The following is a 24,664-nucleotide window of genomic DNA, read 5'->3' as shown; positions in this document are numbered from 1 at the left end:
GCACAATACACAGGTACACTCTCTATTCCATCACACTCATAGTATGGTGGGACGGATAACCGACACAACCAGTGAGAGGTCAGGCGCAGGACCGACGGCTTTACGTGCTCTCCGAGGCACGGAGGTCTTCGACCTCAACTTCCCAACTCCGGGCAATCTCTAAGAAATTCTGAACAGAAAATCTCAGAAAATACTTTTTGGCCCGACCCAGGATTCGAACCCAAGACCTCTCGCACGGCAGCCCCATATACTACCGACCGCGCCACAGAGGCAGTTAATAAAACAGTAACAATGAACTATCAAAATAACACACGCGCTTACAGTTTAGTCCCCAAGTTTCCCAGTAATTCTAGATTATCACTGACCGTATACAAAACAATTCTCACAACATTCCCGATAACAAAGACAATCAATTAAAATGAATAATTACATTATTTATACGATCCACTTGAACCATAACATAACTTTTTAATCTACTTAATGCATTGACACAATAAAATGTGTAATCTTTCATTTAACTAGGTTTAACCTGCGGCATTGTCTTCGATCAAATTAATAGGAAATATAATAATAATATGATAACTTTTAAACTCTCGCGTTGCATGTTTAATGTATAATAGAATACGGGAATTAACGCGAACACGCATTTTACCTTAAAATGCCTAACGTTTCGGCGCAGGTTGCACTCGCCGTGGTCCCAGGCAGACTCTCAGTCTGCCGTGGTCCCAGGCAGACTCTCAGTCTGCCTGGGACCACGGCGAGTGCAACCTGCGCCGAAACGTTAGGCATTTTAAGGTAAAATGCGTGTTCGCGTTAATTCCCGTATTCTATTATACATTAATAATAATATGAATGAGACCTCCGTACGATTAAATAAGACCTGAAATTCGACTTCTAGAGGTAACTTACTTTTTTTACCCTATTACTGTCCCACTTCAGGACAACGGTCTTCAGGACAAGGTGAGTCAAGTTACTAATGTTATTGAATAGTAAAGAAGTAATTTGGAAAGAACAACAAAATGTGTCTTTGGTTATGGTTTAAAATTATCGGTTTAATTCTGAACCTGAAGACAACTGTGTAGTAACCTCAAAGAGAGTTACTATGCTAATGTTTTACTACTGAATGATATTTAATATTATGTGTTTAGAATCCAAACAAAGCTTCGCGTGATCCAAAGATAGTTCTCAGATCTGAATTTAGAACTGCTATACTTAAATATACCTAGATATATTATAATATTAAGAGAATATTTTTGGCTACATACTGTTTAGATATAAAATAATTATTTCCAAAAATATTTCGATGGTTTCTTTTTACTGACACTCCATAAAATATGTTATATGTCAAAATCATTAAAGTTATTCCTTGAATAAAATTATTTCACGATAACAATATTTAAAAAAACATCTCTAATTCTTAGAAAGACAGTTGTCTCAAAACAAATTACAAACAAAATTACCAGTTTATTAATATTATTTGAAATAATAATGACATTGACAAGCGTGCAAAAGACAATAGCACTAGCAGGGCGTTGATTGCAAGGGTCGGGGTTCAACTCCCATTTATTGAACTTTTGTGGTGAACCCATTCATAGCAAACGTCCCTTTGTGTGGATTATTATCGGGTGAAAGACTAAGATTAAGTTACAGCGATGATTGTACTGAGGAAGATTAAATACAGTATCTGATATTATCTTGGTGATCTAATTATAACTTTTTAAATAGGTCATTCAGTGATTCAAGATTTGGTTCCCGTTATGGTTTGTAGTGCATATAGATATGTTGTTTCAAAAAAACTCAAAAAATGTTTTTCTGAAAGTCGTATATATATTGACTATATCGATTCACCGCATCACCGCAAAATCATTTATTATTGATAATGCCCTTTTCCATTATCGACAACATAATTGGCCAGATACACGAATACTTTAATGATACCAATATATTTATTAACTACGTGAGAGTGTTAAAGGTTATTGTGGTTCATCTATACTAATATTAAAAAGCTGAAGAGTTTGTTTGTTTGTTTGTTTGTTTGAACGCGCTAATCTCAGGAACTACTGGTACGATTTGAAAAATTCTTTCAGTGTTAGATAGTCCATTTATCAAGAAAGGATATAGGCTATATCATTGCGCTACGACCAATAGGAGCAGAGTAGCAATAAAAAATGATTCAAAAACGGGGAACATTTTGACGAATTCTCTCTTATGTGACGCAAGCGAAGTTGCGCGGGTCAGCTAGTGCATAATATCACGCCTTTTTCCCATATGGGTAGGCATCCAGAGACCAAACAATGCCACTTGGTACGATCCTTACAAACTCTCCTTGCCTCATTCACATCCATGCATCTTGTCATACAGGACCTCCGGTTACGAGTATTGTGATTCAATCAGACCGAATATAAACTAACTATAACTATTTAAAGATCCAACGATTGTACCGCATTGTAGTCGAGACTATGGTGATTTCACCATAGTCTCGACTACACTACTACACTACTTTGAGCATTTGCTCAAAGCTGGCTTTGGGGTGATCATCAATACCTTTTTTTTTTTTTTTTTTTTTTTTTTTACGCCATCTCAATTAACAAATAGTATATCTATATGTATTAGAAAGAATTATCACTTCCTCTAACGGTGAAGGAAAACATCGTGAGGAAACCTTGCATGCCTAAAAATTTGTTTAATACAGTTATTGAGCGCATGCAAAGTCCCCAATCTGCACTTGGCCAGCGTGGTGGATTCAAGGCCTAACCCCTCCCCTTCATTTGGAAGGAGACCCTTGCCATGCAGTGGGACAGTAATGGGATAAAAAAATATATTTAAGTTTTAAATCTGTTCCTAGAACTATTCTCTAGCATTTAAGCTAAAGATTCGCCTGCCAAGAATCAAACCCCAAGATTTACTGGTGCTTAAATCACCCAGCACTATCGAGTAAAATAAAGAAATAAAAGTTAAAGTTGCGAGCCACATAGTACTTTTACAGCAAGTTTCTTTCCAAGTTAAAAGTTACGCCCGTTAAACCGAACACTGATCGCGGATAAAAGAAAAATAGTACTTTTTGCTACACATTTTGCAGAGCGTGAGACTAGAAATAAACCACGTAAAGGTTGAAAATGCATATTGACTTTAATTTAGTAATTATTATTTAAACAATAAAATAACACTAAAATATAGCCGTTTCTTTTAGATTGAAAATAAGAGTTGCTTTTTTTAATATCTACATTCCGACATGTTTATAGTCGCTTTAATATCGTACAAAAGGCAGATCATGCAAATTACTTCATTCTTAGTGAGTATCAAACCTATAGCATACAGTCTTGTGAGTGTCAACACCTAATTAAAATAACAATTAGGAACTTCCGGAAATTAGTTCCTACGACATACGCTAGAGGCGCCGTTGTTTTTCTTTCTCAAGCAATCGCTGTATTGTGTATATTAAGTTGTAATCGCGTTAATATTTTTTTCTTTATTTAATTTAAATACTAGCTCATTCACTAATTACTATAGTATTATCTGTTTCGCCCTTTTTACGGAGTAATCTATGCTAATATTATAAAGCTGAAGAGTTTGTTTGTTTGTTTGTGTGTTTGTTTGAACGCGCTAATCTCAGGAACAACTGGGCCGATTTGAAAAAAAAATTCAGTGTTTGATAGCCCATTTATTGAGGAAAGCTATAGGCTATAACATCACGCTACGACCATTAGGAGCGGAGTAGCAACGAAAAATGTTACAAAAACCGGAAAAATGTTGACCCATTCTCTTAGGTGACGCAAGTGAAGTTGCGCGGGTCAGCTAGTCGTAGTAATAAAATCGTTATCGTATTGTTTTGGTATTTGGACCAATATGGGGCTTATTAAGGCGATACCACACATAGTTTGATACGAACTGTATGAGTCAATTTACAATAAATGTTACTACGAAATTATCATGTTAACGTTCATATATTTTGCGAGTACAGATAACAGTTTCCTCCGAATTTATAGTATTATTTAGAAAAAGAAATAATATCGTTAGTATTTAATTACTAACGAAATAAAGTATTACACTTAACAACCCGTTAACAAATCGTCACGTAACTTAAGATGCATATGTGAAATCGGAAATGCCATTCTTAAATTATACCTACCCTTTATTTTATACAGTTATCTGGTTACTATGCAGGTACAAACGTTGCTAAGTTTAGAATCAGATGATATGTGCGTTGTCCAAAAACATTTATTTCTGTAATATTTATCTCACCATATCTTTACCATACATACTAAATAAAATATGTAAAACATCACATTTTGTACTAGGCAGCAGAAATATACACGTTTTTAACGTAACTAGCTAGAACCGCTTCATACTCAAAAAACCAAAATACTCGCTATCTTTACAACGTCTGCATTTAAAACATTATATTTGGGTAAGACTCCACAGTTATCGCGTCTCATTTGTTAGATAATAGGTCTTAACTGACTGATAAGATTCGCTCTGATAACAACCAGGTGATGACAACCGCAGTTTTGCAAAAACTATTGACACTTTCATGACGGAAAATTATTATCGTCTGAGTGACTAATCCAGACAAAATTTCCTGAATTTGTCACAAGTTGATTGAATTATGTCTGAGTCTAGTTTATTTTTATTTTTTATTATTTTATTGTGTGCAATAAATTTAGACTAACTGTAATTTATTACTGCTATTCTTAGCGCCATAGGAACGTTGCTCCCATTACGTATTATCTAAAAATATTTTGTTTAATAAAATAACCTATTGATATCACATTGCTGGGCAAGGGTCTTCTGTCGTAACAAGGAAGTGCCGACTTGAGTCCACTACGCTGGCCAAGTGTGGGTTTGTTAACAAATTTATTATTAAGTTTTTAAAAAAATGGGCAAAATAGGCAATGTTTTAAAACTCATTCTAAACAGCAATTAAAACAAAAACACTAAAATGAGATTGTTTTGAATAATAACCAAATCAATGCCATATTAACGCGTTCGAAAACTTTAATTTCTTTAGTATCTAAAAAAGGAATCATTAAAAAAACATAAAATAAGAAAATAGAACACTAGTTTTTTAATCTAATGACGTGACATGACGTAGACGTATCAGCGAGTCAGTGGACGCGGAGACCGCACAGTATCAAACCAGCCAGTCTCTCTTTGAAATTTGGTGCGTGAACACGACCCGAGTCCTTCCTCAGAACATACGCGCGCGCGAACTAAGTGATACAATAAAAAAACACATTAAATAATATACATCCAGCCAGTATTTATAAAAAAAACTTCCCTTATCTGTGGTCCGTATTAAGTTTTTAATTGAACGTGAAACTTTTTTGTTTCTTACAAAAGTTTTGTGGACTAATATTTGTTTTGTTCGACCGAATCTACTTCTTGGTGAGTTTAATTGATTGTTTTTGATTTCTTAATTAAGATTAAGATAAGTATTTCAATATTTTATGATTAATGAATTAGTTTATTAACTGTCTCGTGACTGAGTAAAAAAAATACGTTTGATTTTTCTCGCTGAATATTTAAAATGTTGAAAGCGTGAGTATGAAAAATGTTCTCGTAAAGATATGATTTCGCGTGAAATTTCTGCTAATTTATGTTCTTTAAAAGATGATCGATGGGAAGAAGTAATAAATTTAAATTAAAACGGACGTGCTATGACAGTCGAAACAACGTTTTGATCTCATTCATTTGATTTTATTACCGGAAAGTTTATACAATTTAATAAATTCACAATGACCCAAATTGTATTCAGTAATTGGATTAAATATATTGCATTTTTATTACTTATGCTCAAATATCTCAAGCAAATATCAATCTATAAATAAAATCTAAACGGTTTCGTTCCTTTTTAAAAATGTTCCTTGGCCTCTTGGATAAAAATATTTGACATGTCATTGAGAAACCAATAAAAAAATTAATACGAGAGAAAAGGTTACTTGACCTGTTTGCCTTTCTTACATAAATATAATAAACAATGTTATAATGTTATTACTTGATTCACTAACCATTTACGTAAAAAATAACTTGTTAAACTTTTTGCTAACGTATTCAGTACGTAATTGGGTCTTTTCTTAGAAATATCTCTAACGTGGAAATGTTCCGAAATATCGAGCAGGCTTACCGAAGGTCCTATTACCGATATCGATACTCGTATCATGTAAGGCTTTACATGCCTTTGTCGTCAAACAACACACGAACATTATGATGGTTTAGGTTTTTGGCAAAAATCATAAAATAAGGTTGAAAAGCACACGCTATTATTGTTATTATAGTATGGTTTTAATAGAAGAAAAACATAAGTACGCAATAATATTGTAATTTTTACCAATGTTTTTACTATTCTCTGAAGAATCGTTGCTCTAATTTTTTATCTGCTTACTAAATATGGGTAGCCATTAATAATATTCAGCCAGTTTAATAATAAGGATTGTATATCTCAGTCTTCCGTTACAAAAGCATATTCTTCCACCTTTAAAATAAACACTGCCCAGAAACTAAACATTAGTTTATTTTTATTGACACAATAATAAACATTAGTATATTATATTACATGCATACATAATATCACGCTTATAATACCCGAAGGTATGGGCAGAGGTGAATGAAATATACGCTCAAGTTTCGCCATTAACAATGTCCCATGATTATAAGGGGCGAAATTATTATAACGGGCACGTTACCAAACTCTGTACTACTATTATTATTCTCATATTACCCTATACTATTAGTCTAATACTCTAAAAGTATATTAATTCAGATACAAATATCTAAAGTAATAGAATACAGAACTAGGTAAGTTTAGGCATATGGAATGGTCTTAATATTCCGTAACACAGTTCGTGGTAACTTCGCATTGTGGATCAATCAACAACTTGGAAGTTCACACGTAACAGCTGAGCCTAACTAAATTAGACCTATATAGCCAATCAGGAAACTTTTCTGACGGCTATGTAGTATATAAGAAGGTTTTGCCTACGATTTCCCTAGTGATTGTTGTTTTTTTTTTCAACATTTCCAGTGTTTTCGTGGGTAAATTACTATGTAAAATACTGAAAGTAATTACGTATATGTAACGCGATTATATCTAAAAATTGTTACATTTTTAATATATGCATTGGGTAGCTCTTGTAAATGCTAGATATTCTTATTTTATGATAATGAAGAATTTTAGTGAATGGTGACGTAAAGACTCCTTTGAACGATATGAATTAATTTCGGCATTGTGCATTGAGCTGACAAATAAATCAATTTTTATCGTCACACCTACTTATTGATACACCTGACTGTTATAAATATAGCGTTAGGAAGTCCCTTCATTTCCGGGGTTTTGTTATGAAGTGGTTTCTTTTATATAACCTGAAAGTAACTGTTCTTGACGAAATGTTTGAGATGAACGCGGCGTGAGGTCGTGAGGAAATTAATGGAGAAATGTCGCCGCTTGAAAAACTGGGGATTAATGAGATATGATTAATTAAAAGGAATGATTTGTGAACGATAATGTATGTTGAGTGACAAACGTAATGGCAATTGTTTGAATAAAAACTGTTCGAAAAATTATTTTATATCTTTGAAGATATAAAATTATTTGTAATTTATTTTATGTCAGAAACATCAAAATAATACAGCCTATACAGTTCTTCGACCGTGTAAAAATTGCTTTACGAAACAGAATTAGTTTTTACAACTTAAAATATCGTATTAATAGATTTTTTTAAAAAGAATAAAAATAAACTATATTACTAGTTTGAGTAACATATAAATATTTCAGATTAATCCAAAATCCTGACGCAAAGTACCAACAAAAGGTAAAAAACAGCTATATTAACGCGTTTCATGTAACGATTGCGTGAAGAGACAATTAGCATTGGAATAATTCAGCGAAGCATAAAAATAAATAAGTACTTTCTTATCAGGACATCTAGAATGCTCCGAAACTCCTTGAATAAATATATTTAATACATTTTACATATTTTTATCATTTGTATTTGAATATGCATCTGCATTTTTCCGATTTAAACCGAAACGAGTCATGTGTTTTTCACAGTATAAGTAGGTGTACAATTTAATAAACAAATTTTTTTATGACTTATGACTCTAACTCCGTACTTTCGTATATTCCTTCAAACATTTGCTATGAATCTTAAGCTTTCTTGAATTGGCCACAAGAACGGAAATAAAATTTTGACCGTAAAAAACCTCTATATTTAATTTATCAGCAAGATCATGCATACATAAAATCACGACTTTTTCCTAAAGGGCAGAGAGCAAAGAACGCCACTTAACGACAAAATCAGGACATTTGAAATAGTTTACAAATGAGTTCCATTCGCGTAAACATTAAAACTATTGATCACCATGACAAGTAGGTATATTCAGGTTATTTATAACCGAACTGAATGAAATCACATCCAAAGCCATTTTTATTCACTAAGACTTCTCGCTGAGATATTCTTGATAATAACCGAAGCCTATACCGGTCTTTATCCACAAAGGAACTCGCATCCACATTAGATTACATTACTCTTTATATAAAGGGCGAGCCTTTGAACACTGTTCACATTTACGTAACTTCCAACTGTACTTACAAACTATTGTATTGACTTCACTTTAGAGTTTGGTAGGTTTTTGTACAAAAGGATAACCTTTTCTATTGCACATTGCGTATCCAAATGGCATATTTTTTTTACGTGAACAAAAATCAACTGTTTCCCCTGAAATGTTCATGTAAAGTAATCTTTCGTAATGTTTATTTCGAGTGGTGATTGTGATGGTGATGATTTGTAAATTTAAGAACCAAATGATTGCAATAATAGTGCATTCTAGCCACATAAGGTATTAATTTTATAATAGCGCAAATTTCTACCACTAAGAACTATCGAAAACCTGTCGAATTTTGTATCAAAATCTAATCGGCGCCTCTAACGGATGCCACTGGAAAAATTTTTTCAGTACATTTTGAATGTCAAATTCTTGATATTCGCTCTTATCGACTGTAAAAAATCGCGCTACAGTTATTTACTGGTGACAATAGATTTCTTTACAATTATATTCGAAGCAATTTTACCTAACTTTGGTCTCAAAAGTAGTAAAGCATAAAACAGATGTGGTAACTGTTATAGATAAAAAATCTATCAAAACACAACAATCGGCTGCCCACACAACACACAGACCGTACCAAAGGTTGCTTAACTTCACTGATAGCTAACTGATCCGTGACTATAAGGTACTCGTGTACATACAAGCTGCTCATTCATGGTTTTGTCATTACAGTTTATCAAGTCACGGGTGACTCGTTACGATATAATCAGATGCGTGGATTAAGCATACTGTCACGTTGATAAGTATAAAATAGTTGTATGGCGGCTATTCGTACTTTTGTGTGGCAGTGGTTTAGGTCGCCACGCCGATACCACTGCAACGGGAGGTCGTGGGTTCGATTCCCACACGGAGCAATTATTTGTGCGATCCACAAATAATTGCTTCGGGTCTGGTTGTGCTTTGTGTCTTTTGTTTGCATGTTTGTAAAAGTCCCCGCGACACAAGAGCAATTTTTAGTGCGGGAGATGTTTTTCTTAGAAAAAAAAATTGAAGGATACATAGTACACTATACTTTAGTGTTCTATGATTATTGTTGTGAAATATAAGTCGGGCAAAGTGAGGTATTTTAAGGCTTGATCTTATAGAGGTAAGTGGCGCTCTTTGATCTCTGCCTCACCCCATATGAATGTCTGATTATATGAATGTTATTGAGATTTTAAGGTACTTAAAAGCATACTAATTTGTTATTATGTGATAAACAACCTTTACAATTACGAATCTTTAGTGTTTCCTGATTGTAGTCAAAAATATGTACTGCAATATGTGAACGCGGCTTTAGAATCAAAATAGATACGGGTGTTTCGCGGCAATGAGTAAGCAAACCTCTCTACCTTGTAAGGCTTATTTCCGGGTATAGTTTATTTTTGTTATACACTTAGCCAGTATTTCAAAAGCTTATATAATAGACCTCTTTAAATAATATAGCTGATACAAATAGATAATTGAAACACGTTTCTTTCAATAAAAAAGATCTCAAGCCAGTTTCGCATCTTATGGATCCTCCTTTGATTATCCTTTGGATAATCTATCTGAGATATATGACAGCAAAAGACAGAAATGATCTGTCAGTGTTCTACTTGATAAATTAATCAACATTTATTTAGTGACGAAAAAACCTGACAATATCGCCATAATACTTACTTACAATATCTTAAAACTTGCAGTCTGGAGTACTAAGATGAAAACCCTAAAAAGATTTTACCAATTGAACAAGTATTGAAGGAAAGTGTAGAAACAAATTTAAGGAAAAATCCAGGTTTAGTGACCCGAAATTCAAAAAAAGAAAGTGATTACCTACACTCTTTTCAATATTAGTTTATAGAAACCAAAAAGTCAAATTACGAGCGATCTGATTTAATTTTTACTCCGAAGTCCCGACCACAAACAAAATTATCCTTTTCGAATAAATTTCCAAGTGGCACACAAGTTTTCTATCAACTTCAAGATGCTAATATAGTTTATTCTAAGTGGAAGGCTGAGTTGGTGATTTTAAAGCGAAATGGTTTTATTAACGATGGAGAGATTTTTTATAAAAATGCTTATATGACCCTTTTTTGTTTGTTTATGTGACTAAGTTCAAAGTCATTTAAGTCACTCGAATTACTAATAAAACACACACAATTATTCTAGAGTAACATTTCGTTTTGGCAATATTTCATTTAAAACATAAGTGATATAATGTTTATTTATTTATATATTTTAGAAAATGATGATAAAAGAGGTAGTCGGAAAAGTCGAAGTAATGTTATGTACTACTGAAACAAACTTTTTGTTTTACCAAAGTGACTGTAGTGTGAATGCATCATCACAATATTGTATGTCTAAAATAAAATGATGCAAACAATAGTATTAGAACAATGCAACAAAACAAATAAAACTCAAAATTTCGATCGTGCTGATATAATACGTATTTAGAATTTACAAACAAACACCTTTGTTCAAATATTTGTTTGTTTGTTGACCTACTCAGGAACAAGAGGACAAAACACTGCCGTGAGACAATAACGTCACTAGCAGTCATATCAAACAGATTCCGAAATTATCTCGTTCAATGTTCTGAAACTAGATACAAACATTGTTAAATGTTCTACCTAAGTCTTTAAGAGGGTATTGATCCGGATTTTGTACAGTAGCTCGATTCTCTACTTCTATCGACTACCGACAACTGACCTGTCATCGAAAAATTTTGTGTGAAAATCTGATCAGCGCCTCTGACGGGTGTCGTAGGAAATATTTTGGCAGTACATTCTTAATGTCAAAATTTAGATACTCGACAGTACCGCGCTACGGGAATATGTATGCAGTTAATATCGGAAGATATTATTATAATCTTGTCTTCAAGCAAAGTCTATAGTGGTATTTGGGGAATTATGTTATATGCGTAGCTTTGCCTGTTGTTTGAGTTCACTCATAAAGCTAAATATTGCCAAACCGATTTAGCAGGCAAATGAAGCAGAATGGCAGGTTATATAGCGCAGAAGAATAATAATTTAATTAATAATATGGTAATCAGAAAAGAAAGGATTGATTAAAATAAATAAATATGACATGACTATGCCACTTTATTGCAAACAAAGCAAAGCATAGTGACCAGACGAATAAAACAAAACTTATGAACCATTAAATGCATATAATATTATACTGACTCATAACAAATAATGGTAATCGTTTATCGAAAGTTAGTAATAGCGTGACAATACAAATTGCATGCAGCTATCTCTCCGATAATCCGTTAGTACTACTCTCTAACTACTCGATATAATTTACAACCCAGTTTATACCGTGGATTTGTTTTATCGAGTATTTTACACCGAGACGATGATTAGATAAGTTTTTATTGTTAAACAATGTGAATTTCACGCTATTTTATACAAAGTGAGTGTTTTCAACACACCAATGACTTTTAAAAGTTATGAAATAATTATCACTTGTTCCAACGGTGAAGGAAAACAGTTCTTGAAGGTATGCAAATCCAACCAGCAGTTGGCCAGCGTGGTGAACTCAAGGCCTGACCCTTCCTTCATTACGGGAGGACACCCTTGCCCAGCAGCGGGACATTAATGGGTTAAATTTATTTTATTTATATCACTTGTTCCAACGGTAAAAGAAAACATCGTGATGCAACCTTACATGCCTGAGAGTTCTTTAGAACAGTTCTTGAAGGTGTGCAAAGTCTCCAACACGCAGTTGGCCAGCGTGGTAGACTCAAGGCCTAACCCCTCCCTCATTACGGGAGGAGGCCCTTGCCCAGCAGTGGGAAATTAATGGGTTAAATTTGTTTGTTGTTTGAAAGTTTTCAATGACATCTGTAAATTATTTTGTTTGTTACCCTTCAGCTGTCTTGTTAGAATTTTCTCAGGAGTTTTTTAACCGTATTTTTGACGTTTCTATTTGATGTTACGACTTAATTATTGTTTTGATGTTCTTGTTTTTGAGGTTATAAAATTAATGTTTTGTAAAATCATTTTTGCGTGATAAAAGTATTCGAAGTACGATTGATATAATTCATGATTGATTATATTCAAAATTAATATGAGTTCGTCTTTGATGCTGAAAACCGCCAAATACAATTTAATCAGTATTACTCATTATATTTACATTTTAGTATTAGTATCTTTATATATTTTGCTAGAGTTTCTTTACTTAAAGGAGTCAAAGATTGTACAGAAAATATTGAGACTGATATTTGAACATAATGAACGCTACTATCATATTTTCCAATTTTATTACAATTCAGTAATGACTTCAAAAATATAATACTTAGCTATTATGCGACCAAGACAGTTCATTATCTTTAAACCATAAAGTGGCTCAATAAAGGCTTTTATAAAATTCTTCATTTCCCTCAAGAAACTGGAACCACTTAAAGTAATTTCACTAACAACGTCAGAATTTAAAACTCCTATTAAATTGCGCTAGTACTACGATCTTAAAATCAATTTAATAAACATATCTGACATTAGGACATTTATCTATTACTCACAGTAAAACGATATTGTTTAATAAAATACTATCCTACTAATATTATAAATGCTAAAGTTTGTGAGAATGTATGGATGTCTGGTAAACTTTCACGCAAATACTACTGAACCGATTACGATGAAATTTGTAGGCATATAGGTAGCGGGATTCCACGCGGACTTTTTACACTTTAAAATATTATAATGTACATAGCTGTGAATCTGTTATCCCGAAATTAATGTCAGATTTTTCTTTATTGCAATTGTTATATTTTTAGTGTAGAAAATTATTTTAAATCGTATTGATTTACGTTGCAATTAAACGAACACAAGGGTGTATTTGACATATAAATACAAATTACCTACATCTCATTTGACCTTGCGTTTATCGCATTAGTAATATTAGTTATCGCGCATCATTAGGTAAGTAATTAATTAGTTCTAATGATAGCTCAGTGGCGTGTTGTCAGAGGTCCTAGGGTCGAGTCCAAGGTTCAAACCCCTGACCTATTGGAGGCACATGCTTATTAGATGTTAATTAATGATGAAACTTAGTTCACTGGGGGTTATCTGTGCCTCCTGTGGATAATAAACAAAGAGATAGATAGGTAGAATATATTATGTACTATCTGCTTAAAGATCTAGTGGTTCTAACGAAACGAAAGTATCGACAGCAGTGCTATATTTTAGATTTACAAAAGTGTGATTGAGGGGACCAAGAACTTCTATTTGCGATTCCGTTAGGTCAAAAAAAATTCCGTGTTATGGAGACGAAAACAGGATTTTACACATTCGTAAATATGGGTCTTTAAGCAATATTTTTGATTAGTAGGGCTGAAGTATTTGTAGGATTACGTACATAATTTGATAAAAATTCTTGATCGAGATCTTCATTGAAATTAATTCACAGATTTAACTATAAAACCAAACACAACAAAAAAAAACGGTCTCCTTTCGCATTAATCATTATATACGGATTACGTCAGATGTACATTTATCATCGAAAATACCTTCAAAAACATTATAAGTCCAGTAAACGAAAGATTTTACTAACGAATGTAATGCTTCAAAGAGTTCCCGGTTCTTTAGTAGTTTCTAAACATTAGTTTAATACTCGGTTAATCCTTTGAAGTAGGGAAACAGTCGCATATTTCAGTAATGGCGAAATACACGTGTGTGACGCTATTTTAGTCAGAAATGTTTGATAAAAGGTTTGTGTGGGACATTTTGTTCTGTAAAAATATTTTTTGCCATTGAGTTCTAGATATACAATACAAACTTGGCCATAAGTTTTGACACCATAATCATTATTTTTGAGCCCAAAAACCATAAATATTTTAAAGAAACATACCGGCCGGATTTGGTAAAATAATATTTCAGCAAAGGTAATGTTAATTATTCTTATTTTTCTAATTATTTTTTAATTTCACGATGTTATGAATCAGCATTTATTTTTTCTACTAATTTCGATAAATGTATGAACACACGAATGATGATTAAGGTGTTAAACTATATAAACGCTGAGTTAGCCTATACCCATCACAGTGGGTTATTATAATTTCATCCCCAACTGAACCAAACAAAACACCATACAACCCCACCCAACCATCAACTCACATTTACAACAGTGTTACCATGTTGTTCCAGTAATCCGAGCCGCCATTACGTCTGTTTACACTACACATTGATAACCTAGATAAAACTCATATTATCTTGACCAATAGATACGTACGTAGATTGTAACGACTCACTGACTCATTGATTGAGATGGACATGTGATTTGGAAGAGATAACTCTTGAGACTATTGTTTACCTATGTAATGTAACTAAGTATATAAATTTTGGTCGAAATTGAGCCGAATTCTCAAACGACACTGAAATTGTAGTTATTTTTTTATGACCACTTGAAAGGCCTGGGATGAATCTTGAAGCTGGGAACTGTCTCTCATTTCTACAAAAAAAAACAAAATATATTTTTGAACAACCAAATATTTTTATCGTATGGTTAGCGGTGAACCTAGTATCAGAGTTGTTCAAGCCGCCTGAAATTTGCTGGACATGGCCTAACAACAGTTATCTAAATTAACAACTACCTAGACCGACTTCCGAAACATGGAGACGTTCAGGTCAAATACCACTATGCGATCTATGAAATGACGGCGCCACTGACCACCAACCACTGATCGTTTAACGACCGGTGAGCGCAACTCAATTTAATTTGAAGTTACAATGATGTCCAAAGCTGACATCACTAATTTGACGTATGTTATATCGTTAGATATAACTTTGAGTAGCACTTGAGTGTCGTTTGAGTAAGCCGATAGTAATTTAGATGCAAATCAACTATTCGTCTTTAATACATGATTGTATGTACATTTTGCACAGCAATCTACCCAAGATAAGGCTAAGGCTTTCAAACTATTCGTAAGTTGACAGTATGATCACTCTAATTCAAAACCATGGTTCGTTATTTTTTTATTGACACCCGAATTTTATATTGCTGAAGTTTAAAAAATAATTTTAGGAAAGTACGTGTAAAATATACATAGACACGTGCAGTCATCATCTTGCATAAAGAAACAATGTCAAATAAAGTCGGATTGCAATATCGAGTCACTAAAAAAAATTACAAAGGTTTTGTGTCAACAAAAAAATACTACTATCTATTTCAAAACGGTCTATTTTCAAACGCCTCAAAAATGTTATTGAAAGTGACAAAAGAATTCCGTCTGGATACTTTAAAACAAAATTGAAAAGTCTCGGTTTTAAAAGGGTGATAAACTCGATATACCTCACTTTGATACCAAACACTGTATTTGACAGTGAGTAGAGGTAATAAAACGTTAGAGCTTGTGGTATGGATTTTCAGGATACGTATTTTCGAATTTTTAAAGTTAAAGGAAAATATTTTTGACGTACGGAGCGGGTGAAATGTCAAAACGTCAAAATATTCGACGAATATACCCAATATAGGAGGAAAAGAAAATTTAATATTTGAGATAATCGTATAAAAAAAAGTTGTATACGCCATTTATAAATAGGTAAAAAGGGAAGTTATAATACGATGAATAGATTGCTTTCAAACCACGACCACTAAAAAGAGACACCTACGTATTGTAAATAATGGAACACTTTAAGCCAAAAATAACTCTCCATTAACAAAACCACGGCTTTTATTTCATGTTTTACACAAAGCCTCAGAAGTATGTATATTTAAACATTCACCAAAAAACAAACGTAAAATAACCTGAACCTATTTTCACTGGCTTTACAGCTTACTCTTCCATTCAATGGTCATCGAATATAAATAACTAGCTGACCCGCGCAACTTCGCTTGCGTCACATAAGAGAGAATGGGACAAAATTTTCCTCGTTTTTGTAACATTTTTATTGCTACTCTGCTCCTATTGGTCGTAGCGTGATGATATATAGCATAAAGCCTTCCTCGATAAATGGTCTATCTAACCCTGAAATAATTTTTCAAATCAGACCAGTAGTTCCTGAGATTAGCGTGTTCAAACAAACAATCAATCAAACAAACAAACTCTTCAGCTTTATAATGTTAGTATAGATTTCGTTCACGTATCGACTTCGTGGTGAAAATCGTTTTTAATGGAAATTTCATGGCGTAAAACTCTCAGGTGTAAGTTTATTTTATGAGCGGTTGTAAAATATTACTTGGCGGTATTTTTATTAGTATCGTATATTCTTAGTGCTCCCGTCTTAGGATGTATCGTCCAGACGCTATTAAAACTTAATAACGGTGCTGCCGTATGTTTACTAAGAGGTAGGTATTCCGAAACCTATATTTTTAAATAGATTTGGTCAAATTAAAATCTTAGATTTATTATTGAGTACTTGTATGGCGGGAATTCACAATTTGGCAGATTTTAGATTCATCCTCAAATACCATTATTAAACCAGTTTAATACAGTACTCAAAAGCTATTCAAATAATTTCTGTAACAACTTATATTTTCTGATTTTCAAACTATATATTCGCTTAGCCTTTGTTCCAAACTATGTTGGAGTCGGCTTCCAGTCTCACCGGATGTAGCTGGATACCAGTGTTTTACATGGAGCGACTGCCTATCTGACCTCCACAACCCAGTTACTTAGGTATTAACACGATACCCTTCGGTAAGACTGGTTGTCAGACTTTCAAGCTTCTGACTACTGTTAACGACTGTCAAAGATCTTCGAAAATGACAGCCGGGACCCACAATTTAACGTGCCTTCCGAAACACGGAGGAACTCGGTATGTATAAGATGGTCACCCATCCACGGAACAACCTCGGCAAGCGTAGCTTAACCTCAGAGATCGATCCGTGCGGCTGTTGTAAACTAAGCCACGAGCTCCTGATTTTCAAACTATTTTATTTAATACACGAGCATCATTACAAATAAGCATAATATACATAATTTTCTTGTAATGCATTATTTAGTTAAAGTACATAAAAAAACATTTCAAACCAACAGCTCTCCAGCAATAAATAAGTACAGTAATAAGTTTCATTCGTAAACAAGCGTGTGAGAGACAGGAACATATCAGCTTCCCGCAAGTACAATGTGGGGTAAACACACACTTATTCAAGTGAGAGTCGTTGAAGTAAATAGCACTCAGGGTCAGGCACTCGCTGTGAACATCGTAAGTGTGTACACGCTAATAGCTCGTTCTTTGAGAAGATAGGGATTGTAAGGAAAGTACAAGTACGAGATTGTGTTTGTTTTTTCTATTTTACGTCTAAACAACTTAAGCGATTTGGATATAAATAGAAAGAGTGGTACAATTATACCTAGGGAGAATTATATGCTACCTACTTAAAATGCAAATAAAGACGCGCATAATAACACCTAATACTTATGATGGAAAGGGAGCGAATAGTGTTTCAAACATGATACATCTATACTATTTTTTTAAAGCTGAAGAGTTTGTTTGTTTGTTTGAACGCGCTATCTTAGGAACTGCTCTGGTGCGAATTGAAAAATTATTTTACTGTTGGATAGCCTATTAATTGAGGAAGGCTATAGACTATATATTTCATCACGCGACAACCAACAGAAGCAGAGTACCAGTAAAAAACGTTACAAAAACGGGAAAAAATATGGCCCATTCTCTCTTATGTGACGCAAGCGAAGTTGCGCGGGTCAGTAGTAGCTAGCATAATATAAAATTTTAGTAGTCATATAAGCCTAATGTAATAATTACAAGCAGATTTTGAAACTAAGACACAAATTTCCCAAATTTTTTGCATGAATGAATTGAATGTATGTGTATTGTTATCATAGATGGTTATCAGATCTTTGGAGCAGTTTTTAATCTAAATGTGCCTGTATCTAGACGGATAATGCTGAGATTTTCCTTAATGTGTTGCAATAGTCACGAGATTTGTGCTTACGTAGGGATCATATCTTAGGTCTTAATATATCGATCTAAGAGAAGACTGTACCAGCAGATAAAATATTTTTATGACTAAATTGTAATATAGTTGTGATATTTTTTTTACTACTGAGAAATGCGTTGCAGTACTTTCTTCTTTTCTAAAAATCTGTCGATTCTCTACTACTTTCGAGAAACAACAACCGGCTAGCAGCGCCTCTAATTAGTGTCGTAGAAATAATTTTGGCAGTAGCTGTACTTTCTAAATGTCAGACTCTCGATACTCGATGGTTCTAATTGTACAGAATCGTGCTAGATGTTATTAATTAATCGCAACAGGTTAACGTTGAATGCATGTAGCATATATCGTCCCCGTAGAGCGAAAAGTCATTAACTCGAAAAACCTTGTTTTGAGATATGGCTGTTCAAAGATTTTAAAAATATAAAAATTCATAACTTACGATTGCAGTAACCTATATCTACGTTTATAGTCTTAAATGAAGGAAATTATAACAAAGTTTATTTTTAATATAGACTACATTAAGTAAATATTGTCTGAACACTTGGAATTATTAAAATAAATAAATTTGTTAATTTTATTTTTTGAATATGTAACATAACTTCGAGTTAGTTAATTTTTGATCAGAGTTAGTGATTTTTAACACAGTATGAAATGCGTGTACCGATGTGAAAAATAACTAAATCCATTTAGTGATTTTACAATTGCTAATAATAATTTTAATATGCAGAGATAATTCAAGGGAAAAGTAATTAAGTCGTTTTAGGTATTTTTTAAGTATGGGTTAGATACAATCTTAAGAAATGAATATTAATTAACTAAAATTAGTTAATTTGTTCATTTTATTTTCAGCTCAAAAGGGTTGACCTGGTTAATTTTCACATTCTTTAAAACAAAAACTATAATAGCTACAGGTATGAGGATTGGACAGAAAATTAGAGAAAAATATCGCGATTTCAATGGCGTCATAAAAACAGAAATCATTAACTCGAGTTAATGACTTTTCGCTCTACGGGGACGATATGTTTTAGTGGTTTAGTAACAGCTGTCTTACTGTACTTTCGGTAATCAAAAGTGATTCTTACTGATTAAAAAATATTTTTTTTCTTACTACGTCGTGTATCGTAATTTACCGATTTATGATTTTTTTTAATTTCTTAATCCCCTTTCTCTGCAATTCAACTTAACAACAGAAATAATAGTTGTTCATGCATGTGCTCTTGTTAACATTTACCTACTTACACGCGTTATCCCTAACAATAAACATTTTATTACAGTGTACGAAACCTTCAGTTTCCTTATACGGTAACCATTAGTAAAGGTATTTTGACACATTCGGCAAATAATTTGTGGCAAATTTTACGTTGGTTTGGTGCATTTTTTAAATAATGAGACAGGCATTTCCTTTCTTAAAACTAAATATATTTTATGCAAATGTTCTAATGTCAAAGATAACGATAAAAATTCAATTTAATTTTAGTCTTTTATCGGTTTGAGACTAACTCGATTACGTTTTACTGGTATTAATATTATAAGTTTGTTATCCGAACAAATTATTTGCTACAATTTCTCAGCCAACTTCGAACTACATCCCACTATACTTTGCAAGGCTAAACCCGCTGGTCACGATTCTCATTAAGTAGAAAAAAAACTAAACGTATTTACGACTTGGAGTCCCGACTGTAATGGCTTGGACCTTACAACCTTTATTATATTTATTAATAGAAACAGTAGTTAGGAACAGAGCACTTGGCATAAAATTACTTCTATTTTATAAAAACTTGGCAATTGTCTGCAGAAGTTTCGAAACAAGACCGGATTTTATTTTAATTTAGATTTTCGAAGTGCTGTTTGTGATTGGGTTAAGAGATTTTTGGAAACTAATATGTTATTGTTTTTGTGTGTTGTTTGTTTCTGTTCTATTTATATGTGTTTGCAGATATAATAAAAATTCGGAAAACCTTGAAACTTTTTTGAATTGAAATGAAAGTTTGTTATTGTTTCAGCTGCAATTTGGGTGAGAGTCATAAGCTTATAAAATAAATTTTATATTTTATTTAAGAGGTTTTCAACTTATTAGTTGCCGATGAGAACTTAGCGTTGAAGGTCATTTAAAAAAACGGTTTTCTACTTAAAATATTTGAAAAAATACCCAACCCTTATTACATTCTCATGGCACGTTCCGATCAAATTAGAATTTCGACTTTTAAAAGTATCACTTGGCGTTTTCCCGGTTAATACGAGGGTCAAAAGTTAATTGGGAGCCCCAAAAAATATATTTTTTACCCTCTTAATGATATTTTAGCAACGTCGGCGATATTTGAAAAATTATATCTCATCATAACTTTACGACTGTAATTAAATTAAATTAATTTTTTATCATAAAAAACGTGTCCTCTAATATCTTTCTAAAATAATCGAGTAAAGTTTAAAAAATATTTTCTTGTAATATCTTATTTTTTTAGTAAAGCCAGACGTTTAATTAATGTGTTGTTAAACTAAGATTTATTAATTAAAACTAGATGCAATTAGGATCTATTTCTCGTTAATCGCACTGGTCTGCAAAGCTTGTTTGAAGTATTAAATACAATTTGCTTTAATTTTTATATTTCAATGATAAAATAATGTAGTCAGTAATTATTAGATAAAATATGTAGTAAGTATTTAGTAAATACGTAAAAGACAATTTAATAATCAATTTGTGTCCTTGGCAGGAACTGCACACACTTCCTGCATCTGTCGTAATATAAGAGAAATGAATCATACTAAACAATTGGTCGTAAACTATTATACTGATCGCCTATTCAATATGGTCAATAATGCAGATAGAATAGCAATATAAATATTCCTTAAACTACATGCGCTCAGTCTTTTAAACTTCTCTTCTATTTGGAAACAAAAACATGTAAAATGTTGTCTCCAAACTGCAAACCTCCTTTATTCTGGGAACAAACTCTTGTCCAGCAGTGGGACAGTAAGTGCCCTGCCTTACTAAGACGCCATGGCGGCGTCGCTGGCTACGTATCCAAGTTTTTATTGAAATTTATGTCACCTACCCCACGTGGCGACGGTGTGGCAACGTGACATTTCAATACTAACTGCTTTGATACGTAGACAGCGACGCTGCCATGGCGTCCTAGTGAGGCAGGGCTCTAACGGGTTAAAATTTATCCAACATATTGCGTAGCCTGTAGAGGCCAAATCTAATTAAGCTACATCAAACGACTCCATCAAATTTGACTGAAGGTTGACATCCTACAAAAAAGATCACATGAAATGCACATACTGTAACCCTGTTAATTCGTTTATTTCGTCCCAAATCCGGATCACACTGGTATCAGCAAACAGCATCCGAAACACTCTCGGAGATTACTCGACATCGCAACATTTAGCGACAAATGGAATTGCAATTATTTATTCAGGGAGGGTGTTGGGTAATGGACCATTATTTACCTGGTTCTCTAAGAGAATCAATGTAGTACTAGATTTTGTCTTACTTGGGTAAGAAGAATGTTTAGGTTTTCTTTTTAATGAATTAACTGCGTAAGTATTTTATTTGGCTCTTGATCAAGTAAGGAATTAAGAGCATCCCTCGAGTATAAGGGATCTATTCGTTTGATTAACTCTAAGATAACTTAAGCCTGCGGTGGTTGAACAAGCTTGAAGTTGTTGTTTATATACTTTAAATTAATTGTGTGAATGAAAATTTTGCAAAAATGTTAAGCATTTGCACAGTATTTATTGCTCAATTGTATTATTTCAAACTGATAAGAATGAATTACTTATAGTTTACTAGCTTATAAAATAGCTCGTATCTTTCCCAGGAGTATTCAAATTCAAATTTAACCTTTACGCATTAAAAATATGAGTACATACAACATAGCTACCTATACTATGTTCAGATAAATTTCACGGATATATTTCCCTTAACTATATCGTTATAAATATAATGTAACAAATCACGTGTAGGCGTTTATTGACATTAATTATCCCAACATATATTTGTGAGTACATTAGCGATTGTACCCGCGGTTATGGGGTAAATGTTTAGAAAGAAAGTTTCGTGACAGCGGCCGCGAGAGCGATTTTATGAAAGAATTTCGAGTATAATATTCTTCTTTCTAAGTTTATAGCCGTTAAATAGTAAAAGAATAGTCAGAAAGGAAGCCATAGTTAATAAAAGTTTTTGAGTTCTATAAATATTGCTTTTGCCAATACACCTGTAGCACGATTTTGTACCATCGGAACTATCGACATTCGAGAGTTTGACATTTAAAATGTGCTGCAAAAATATTTTTGACGCGTCCGCTAGAGGCGCTGATCAGATTTTCATTTAGCATATATATTATGTAGCACTAGCCGCTTGCACTATATATTTATGCAACTCGACAAGAGCGCGGCGGCCACTCGTCACTAGTTTTATGCCAACATTATGTAGATCCATAAAATCGTTAAAAAAGATCTTTCAATACAGTTGAGTGATGATGGAAAATTTCTTATGATGAGTATTTACGTTCTGGACATACTCATTCAATCTTTCATCTAACATTGTACTTGTTACTATTACGTGTACATTACACTCATCGCTTACCTCATAATCCCAAACATTTCCATTCGTATCTGACGTTAACCCAAACAATATTGATTAAAGCTAATTATCTTTTCGCAATCCTATTAGTACGTATGTCTAATGGAATGAATGGAATTAATACGATTATCACGTAACACAATTACACCGTACTTAGTGTACAAAGTTTGTTAGTACTTGTATTATTAAAATGGAGTTTTACAATTAGTTTTAATGCATAAAGCTTCGTCCTCATTAGCTTAAGCCAATGCGCTTTTTAAGCGCTTGGCTCGCGTAATCAAGTTGCTTTTCGCTTCTTTTAGCGATTAAAAAAAATAACACTGTAGCTAACTGTCATGCAGCTTTTCTAAAGCTAATTTATACATGCACCGGGAATAAGAGCTTTTTTACCATAAGTTCTTTGTAATTACAGACAAAAACAATACTCAGATCTGAAACTAAAACTACTTTTATAAATCTCCCAAAAGCCTTAGCCAACTTATAAGTTGAAAATACGGAAATCGGTGACCCCACCACTGATTATTTATTATCAGAAGTAGTGCAATCATAACATCATGTACGACGCCTAGGTAAAATAAAAATGTATCATCGGCGAATGCCAGCTATTTAACTCGTAACGTCTCAAAATGCACAAAGAATAGGCATGTTTTGCAAATGCTTATGTGAATAGAACCTTAGCAAGAAAGCACTCGGTCATAAAGGTTCCATTTAATCTAGTTCATAACTGTTATTGCACAAACTATAAGCCTAGCTTAAGTAGAAACTTACTACTCTCCAAAATAGGAGTATTCTCTCAATCTCATTTGAGTACGTGCGGTTAATGCAACTAAAACTTTTGGTATTATGTTATTATACCATTATTAAGACGTTGAAATGTAAATACATATGTTGTCTTGTTAATAAATTGTATGATATAATACTAGATTCATTGGTCATTTTAGAAAACTTGTGCCACTGGCTTTAATTACGACCAACAATAAAAATCACTAATCAAAATCATTTTCTGAACACATATGGATACTTGATACACGAATCAATATTTCTTCCGTTCAGGGTCTCCTAGGCTTATTAAAAGCTCTTACTTTGGATCAATAACTATCAAAATGAACTATAGAAACATATCTCTATTACACTTTAGCATATAGCAAACGCAATTTCAAAGGAGACTTAAGTAGTGAAACGTTATAATCGCTTCGCTTATCACAGTGTTCTTATCACAAAGTCGGTGCGGCGTCGATTTGTCGCTGGCAGTAATTTGTCCGCCATCACTCATCGATCCCCAGCCCTTATTGACGATACGTTGTTTACTCGCAGTTTATTCACATCTGATTTTATACCCATGTTTTGATACCACTTTAATGATAAATGAAAATTGTGAGATATTTGATGTGAAATGATTTTTTTTTGTTTTTGTTCAGTTAGACATTCATCACATTATCATTTTTATTTGACAAGATGAATAACAGTCAAGGTGACTGTTATTAAGATCAAACATTGAAAGTGTGATATTTTATTAATTTTAAACATTTTTCTACTACTGATACCTACAATTACGAAAATCTAGAGTATACCCATTTACCCACGCAGCACCTTAACTCGCTGTTTACTTTTTTGTTT

At 33.1% G+C, this 24,664-nt stretch overlaps 1 protein-coding gene across 1 annotated transcript in view; it reads left to right on the top strand.

Moving 5' to 3' along the window:
• The first annotated feature begins 5,135 nt into the window (after nt 1-5,135).
• The window catches only part of LOC142978444 (prolactin-releasing peptide receptor-like), a 69,473-nt gene continuing 49,944 nt past the window's right edge, over nt 5,136-24,664 (top strand). The window contains exon 1 of the mRNA XM_076122904.1: nt 5,136-5,385. The gene's annotated coding sequence lies outside the window, so the exon portion shown is untranslated. The remainder of the gene's footprint in view (nt 5,386-24,664) is intronic.

The sequence above is a fragment of the Anticarsia gemmatalis genome, chromosome 14, assembly GCF_050436995.1.
Source record: "Anticarsia gemmatalis isolate Benzon Research Colony breed Stoneville strain chromosome 14, ilAntGemm2 primary, whole genome shotgun sequence".
Taxonomy (NCBI): Eukaryota; Metazoa; Arthropoda; class Insecta; order Lepidoptera; family Erebidae; genus Anticarsia; species Anticarsia gemmatalis.
The sequence above is the reverse complement of the archived record's forward strand: the minus strand, read 5'-3'. Positions and strand labels throughout refer to the sequence as shown.